At 40.2% G+C, this 7,560-nt stretch overlaps 1 long non-coding RNA gene across 1 annotated transcript in view; it reads right to left on the reverse strand.

The window, feature by feature from the left end:
• LOC309336463 overlaps positions 1–6,591 on the reverse strand; it is a 69,118-nt gene extending 62,527 nt beyond the window's left edge. Inside the window, exons 1-2 of the long non-coding RNA XR_014154031.1 lie at positions 6,115–6,591; positions 4,017–4,129 (exon numbers count right to left, since the gene is read on the reverse strand). This is a non-coding gene — a long non-coding RNA (uncharacterized lncRNA). The remainder of the gene's footprint in view (positions 1–4,016; positions 4,130–6,114) is intronic.
• Between the last annotated feature and the right edge of the window lie 969 nt (positions 6,592–7,560).

The following is a 7,560-nucleotide window of genomic DNA, read 5'->3' on the forward strand; positions in this document are numbered from 1 at the left end:
GCAAAACGTAACAACCAAAGTGGGAGGACAAAAACCCCAACATGTCACCTGAAATTAGAACAATCTCCGTTTGCATCCCCCCCCCCCAGTTTGTAATTAATTGTAAAAGCCAAGCAGAATAGTGGTGTGCTTGACTTTGGGGAAGAATAAGCAGTTGTGCATTGGCCAAAAAGATGTGCGTGGTTTGTCACATGATTGCTGAAATCCCATGTACGGTGTCAGAGCTGACAAGCCATGGCTTCCTGTGCCATTTTAACTATGTTTTATTAAGGAGTGGGACCCGCTGGGCCTTGTAGCTGGCACGGCTTCCTTCTCACATACCAGCTGAATTCCCACCACTGCCTCAGACACTCTCTAGCTGGATGCATTACATGGTATTTTTAGAAGCCCTGCGTGCCATCTTCTGTCACATGTCTCTTGAGATTTTTCCACTGTTTTTCACCCATCAAAGATATATCCTGTTGTTTTGTGCGGGTTTCAGCACTTGGGGAAGGAAGCAGGGAGGTCTTAGATCATGCTGCATTGTTAAACAGTGCAGCTGAAATGAAACAAGATGTGCACATGTTACATGTTATGACAGAAAATATCTAGAGGTGGCTTTCAGCTGCCTGCTCCCTGCAACAAAATGCCCAAGAAATTCAACACCTCAAGCCATAGTGGTCTGTTTGCTTGCTCCCAGTTTTGGCCTCAACGTTCAATTCTACTCCTCCTGCATCACACAACCTTCTCTGACAACAGGTTTGTACTGAGCATGTGCAGGGGACACCCTTATGACTGCATAACATTGGCCACAAAAATGCCTTTTACTAAAAACTGTAAGCGTGTTATACAACTCATGGATTATGGCACATTACTAGAGATGCTCTCATGGGCTTCAGAAAACAATTTCCCCAAAGGCAAACATAGAAATCATTCCCCTCAAACCACCCCAGCAAAGTCTACGGTAGGAAAACATACATCACTTGTCAACTTCTCGAGATCATTCTCAAGAAATGGCTTTAATTAATACAAAAACAAGCCATTTCTCATAGTTTCCGGTGGTAGCTGGTGCCCACTGGGCTGGTGGAGTGGAATCAGGGCCACCAACAGGAGCCAGAGCGAGAGCCAATAACAGGTAGAGCCAACTCATTCAAGGTGTGCCCCAAGCCCCCACCCTACTAAGTTCAGAAAGTGTTGCCAAGCCCTGCACTGGTTGTAAGAAGGCAGGCAGGTATGGGCTGGATGAGGGGTGTCCCATTCCTTACCCTCCAACATTTCTCTGATGAAAATAGGGACGTCCTAAGGAAAAGAGGGACATTCTGGGATCAAATCAGAAACCGGGATGTCTTCTGTAAATCTGGGACTGTCCCTGAAAAATAGGGACAATTGGAAGGTCTGCCATCTGCCCTAATGGATCAGCTTCCACTAATCATTTCTACCCCAAGTTAAGCATGAGCCTAAATTTAAGAATTTATCTCTCTTAGATTGCTGAGCTTCAAATCTGCCTGTTGAATCATTTTCTAATGATAAGTCATAGAACCTAGTCCCCCACCCACAATTTCTTATTATAATGATGTGACCTGATTTCGCCAACTCACAATTAAAAGAAATGAATATGTATATGGAGGGAGTGCAGGTGTAAGATTTAAATAATATATTAGGACCACAAAATATATTATTTAAATATATACATCTCTTTCTGTGTGTGTCCTGTCTCTTTCTCGCACACACTCACACCTACACACCCTCCATAAAGATATACTTTTCTCCACAACAAGCATTTTGAAAGCTGGAAAGTTCTGTGAAACCCCAAAGCTATGATGGTCTAATAAAAGGCAGCATCTTTAAAACATGGCTATCACCTAAATACTAAACCATTTTGAATAAACTGCCATGCGAATGCAACCACAGTGAGCTCTTTGGAAAAAGCATGGGATTCAAGCACAGCAGATAGACAAACAGACAAACAAACATATACAGCCTATGACTAAGTAATGAAGGAAAGAATTCAGGAAAGCCTTTCATACAAAAGGTGTACTTTGAGCACAAGAAGAGTAGCATTGGCATAGAGTATAACACTCACTGCTTATGAAATGGATTTCAAATGTTCAAGGCCTGCTCTCTTCAAAAAGTGTTCCTTATCTTTCCCTGACCTGTGAATAACCCAAAGTCACTCTAAAATGTGAATCCAGAAAGTGGATGGAACTGTTGTTTGACATATTTTTGGCCACAGGAGACCATACCAGGAGTACATTATAGTGGCTCAACTCCAAATAATTTTCACATGAATTACTAAAGTGCCATAAATGTATAATTTATTAGCATTTAAATAAATCACAGAGACCATGAGTGCTTTAAAGTTATCAGCATAAAGATGCACAGAATACCAAATTATAATTACTTTAAAAAGGTTCTTCAGTACAATAACCTCATGTGTACTATATTGCATGTTCAAAACAAGATGAGCAGAGTTAAGCACCAAGATGATCATAGCCATTTTCAGACTGTGCTCTGGAGATAAAGTTTATCGGGAGATATTCAGTGAGCAGATAAGGTCATGGCAGGCAAACTTCTCTGGAAGGTGGTTCACTCATCACAACCTGCCAGTGCTGCAGTTAAGTTAAGTAATTGTAGACCAGGGCAGGGAAAGAACTTGCGGCCCTCCAGAGTTGTTGCTGGGCTTCACTTTTCTTCCATCCCAGCCAGCATGACCAATGGGTCAGGGATTATTGGAGTTGTAGCCCAACATCACCTAGACATTCCCTACTGAGTGGTCACCTGAGAGTGGGTGGGGGAGAGAAAATGAGCTATTGCTTTAACTTGCTAGGAAAAAAACAGCTGGGAAAGACGCAATCCACCTAGTCTAATTCTGTCGCTTACCCTGTTTTCACAGCCAAAACTCAAAGGACAAAAATTACCCATGTGAAGAGCAACTTAGTTTATTCACTTTGACATCCTTCCTTCAAATCACTGTGGTTGGAGTGCACTGGGAAGATTATTCAACCAACCAACCAACCAACCAACCAACCAACCAACCAACCAACCATTGCATTTGTTTTCTACCTTTTTAAAGTTAAAACTATGCTTGAGGCGGCTTGCAACATGTAAAAAAATTACATAACTACAAACATAACTAAAGTAGTCATAAACAATAATTGAAACATCAAAAAATACACAACCAATTTGAACGGTCCCCTTAAATCATGAGATTCAAAAAAAAGATACAAAAAATTAACGTCAACAACACCAACCCCCCCCCTTTTAATCACTGATTAAAAACTGGACCTGTCCATAAAAACAAAAGACCCTGCCCCAATTCCTTCATCCCACCCCTCTTGATTAATTTCTCAGAAAAGAAAAGAGGGGTGGGGGTGGTCATGTGCTTGACATTTTGGAAATGCTGAAGCAACAGAGCTACTCCAAAGTTGAGGATTCCCTGATTCACCCTGATGTGCCTTGTTTACAATGCAATCCAATTTGGGAATGTGAGAGTCTGCCTTGAATCATCCCAATTTACCTGGTTATTTCAAATACACAAAGAGACGATGCACACCCCTAGAATACACTGGCTGTCTTGAGAAGTGCCATGCTGATGAAAGCTTACAAATAATTGTGGCCAATTGCACAACTTAAGTAACGTCCACACCATACTTTTAATTCACTCCTACACTACTTTTAACAGTCGTGGCTTCCCCCAAAGAATCCTGGGAAGTGTAGTTGTTAAGAGTACTGGGAAGCTAAGCTCTGTGGGGGGATAAACTACAGTTCCCAGGATCCTTTGAGGGCAGCTGTGACTGTTAAAGTGACATAAGCCTCTTTATGCAGCATTCTGAACCTTCAAAAGCTATGTATTTCATAATATGTTGGGATTCCAGTATGGCCTAGATGCAGGTATATCATAAATGCTCCTTTTTAATCTTTATGCAAACATGCCCACAAATACACAAGGCTCTTGCTAAGCAACCTGGTCGTGACATTGATCCAGTACTTCCCCAAAATTACACAAAAAAGAAAAAAGAAAAGATTGAGGCACTTGCCTATCGATGCTGAAAGCATGGAGTATTGTTGGCGGGAGGATCCTGTGTTCTGAACACTGTGTCAAGGCAGCCCAGCTTAACATGCAACATCAGCCTTTTCTATCACAACACTGCTACAAAGATATAAAATTGAAATCCTCAATAACTGAAAGAAATTTATGAATGTTTATTTTACAGTACGTCTAAATGGCTAGCTGAAAGAAAATAATGCAAACCAGTATGAGCAATGTCTAAAAAACTGAAAGATCATCATAATCTGTCTTGCTGCTGCAAAGGCGCATTTCAGTTTATATTGAAAACAAAATAAAATGGCCAAAAATATTATGAAGTGCATCACATTTCTTGGGCGGACATAGCTAGGGTCACAACAGATATTGCTTTTAAATATGTTTATCTGCAGATTAACATAAAGACTGTTCTGTAGAGTCTCCAATAAATGGGATTTATTTTGTGCGTCGCCCTCCTCCCAGGGGATCTGAGCTCAGATTCAGCTTGCAGATGAAGATGGATGAAGTTAAGTCTGACAGACATAAATAATGCAGCCTGCTAGAAGTAACACTGTAGCATAGCTAGGCGCACCTCCTTTCAGGGGAGGTGGGATACAGGTAGGAATGGATAGCTTTTTCCAAGTGCTCACTCAGAGAGGTTCACATCATTATTTTAGTTATCTTTATAATAACCCTGTATGGAAGATTATTACCCGCACAATCCACATGGGAGAAAGAGCATGGCCATCACATAAAAACATTCACCATTTTTGTACCTTCTTTTTTCATGTATTGCTTCTTCCAATACTTTTGGGATGGCAAGCTCTTGTACAGATGAGGCCTGAGAGCCAACAGACACACAATGCTGACCAGAGATCTTTTGCTGCTTAAAGCAGGGATGAGATAGGACCCAGATAGCACCCATGGCCCATGTAGAGGCGGCATGACTACAAGCAAGCTTTGAAGGCTTTTAAGCAGAGGTTGGATGGTCATCTGTCATGTATGATCTGGCTGAGATTCCTGCATTGCAGGTTAGGCTAGATGACCCTCAGGGTCCCTTCCAACTCTACAATTCAATGATTCCATGCCATGTTGGGGTTTGTAAAAGCCTTTCAGAATTTCCCTCAGTTTTATAGAGCATCAATAATAATAATAATAATAATAATTTATTATTTATACCCCACCCATCTGGCTGGGCCTCCCCAGCCACTCTGGGCGGCTTCCATAGAAAGCAAAAATACAATAAAATATCACACGTTAAAAACTTCCCTGAACAGGGCTGCCTTAAGATGTCTTCTGAATGTCAGGTAGTTGTTTATCGCTTTGACATCTGCTGGAAGGGCGTTCCACAGGGCGGGCGCCACTACCGAGAAGGCCCTCTGCCTGGTTCCCTGTAGCTTTACTTCTCGCAATGAGGGAACCGCCAGAAGGCCCTCGGCGCTGGACCTCAGCGTCCGGGCAGAATGATGGGGGTGGAGATGCTCCTTCAGGTATACTGGACCGAGGCCGTTTAGGGCTTTAAAGGTCAGCACCAACACTTTGAATTGTGCTCGGAAACGTACTGGGAGCCTGGTGTATCTGAAGAAGTGTGCATGCACACGAAAGCTCATACCAAGAACTAACTTAGTTGGTCTTTAAGGTGCTACTGGAAGGAATTTTTTAATTTTGTTTTGACTATGGCAGACCAACACGGCTACCTATCTGTAACTTCTACACAGAGAAAGATCTAGGCTGCATCGAACTTCTAGAGGTGTCCCCAACTGCCAGGGCAGCTTTTCAGAAATAAAATTGTGTGTGTGGGGATCTTTACACATGTATTTTTAGAGCAAAATAAAACATATTATCACAAAAGCTCACAAGCTGCTTCAAGATCAGAATGGTAAATCATTCACAAGCACAGTGGGCAACCTCAGAGAATTTAATTTCTCACAGCCTAACAATGGCTCCCTGATAGTGCACTAGCATGGGCCAGCCTAATTTAGGAATTACTGTTCTTCCGTGTCTTAGCTCTTAAAAGGTATGGCCTAAAAACAGAGGAAGCAAATATTACTCAACCTAGCAGATCTAGGTTGCCTAGATGCAGAATTGTCTAGAAATCCCAGATACCTTACCTTGAGTTCAAAGATATACAGGCAAATCTGTTTTCATAAATTACTGATGTTTTCTTGCTTTTGCCGTGAAGTCAATTTGAGAATAGTGAACAATATCCTTCAGTTACTATTGTCCTAATACTTGACATCTTACTATCCCTCCCTCTTTACCATCGTCATCAAGAGAACTCCACTACCCATTTTATTACAGTTAAGTTGGAGGCAAACATGATTAAAAAGCACACTATTCATTTTATCCATGTAATAAAAAGTGAGCTTTATGGCTGTATTAATTTTATAATATTATTATTATTTATTATTATTTGTAAGCTGCCTCCCAAACAACACAAATTCATTGGAAAGGTGAGGTAAAATAATTTTTCACTTCAGAATAGTTAAGTTGGGGCAGGGCAGTTAAGTTGTCCAATAATTTTCCTGAAGGTTCTGTCACAAAGCTGCTGTTTATCTCAAACTGCCCTTCCTGAGAGGAAATAGCAAATTTCTGAGGTAAGCATTCACATCTGTCACAGGCTTAACCAACCTGTAATACTTCAATAAAGATACCCAACATTTTACCACAAAAGAAGTGCATCTTCTCTCCAACTGCTTATATCTATGCGTATGAATATGTATACGTATGTATTTATTAACACACACTCTGCACCAAGCACTCACGCGGGTATACCTCAGAAGAAATGAAGCAATACAGCTCTTTTTCTGATTATAATTTTTTGGGAATGGCTATTTTTCCAAATTTCAATTCAATCTGTTTTATGCCTTTTTCGTTTGTAGTTTTACGCCATTCCATATTATTTCTTTATTGCAAAAAAGTCAACATGCATCTTAGAAATTCAGAGTGTAATCAATAAAACAAACATTACATGTATGAATTTAAATGTATAAACAGTTAGAAATCCAACAATATCTCCTAATATACTATTACACAAGTTCACAATCTTGTAAAAACTATAATACAAGTTTACTATACATTGAGAGGAATTTACCATTCCTTTTCACATGATTTTGTTAAAAACTGTTGAAGCATCTCCACTGTATGTGGGCATATATTTTTCAAATCAGTTTTCAGATGCTAGGCTTTTTTATGCTCAAGGATTTAAAACAAACCAACCAAAATTTTTATACCACAGTTTAATTGACAGCTTATATAGTAGAAGCATTAATATCTGTAAAGATTGAGGGGGTGATTCACTGACCATTTACATTGTGGCATTCTTCTGGATTGCAATGGGATTACACACTAAGTGGTCAGTGAAGTGGTACTCCTTGTGTAGTAGCCTTTTATTTCAGATTGATTTATCATTCTCAAATCACTTAGTAGGTATTATATTATGCTCTCCATCACAGCTTATGAATGCAGAAGTGACAATTCCACAGCAGTAAAAAATGAAGTGTTACCAGAAGTTACCTACCTAGACACAAATGGTATCCTACTAAGTTCTAATACAC

Source organism: Podarcis erhardii (genome assembly GCF_964252035.2).
Source record: "Podarcis erhardii genome assembly, chromosome: 2".
Lineage (NCBI taxonomy): Eukaryota > Metazoa > Chordata > Lepidosauria > Squamata > Lacertidae > Podarcis > Podarcis erhardii.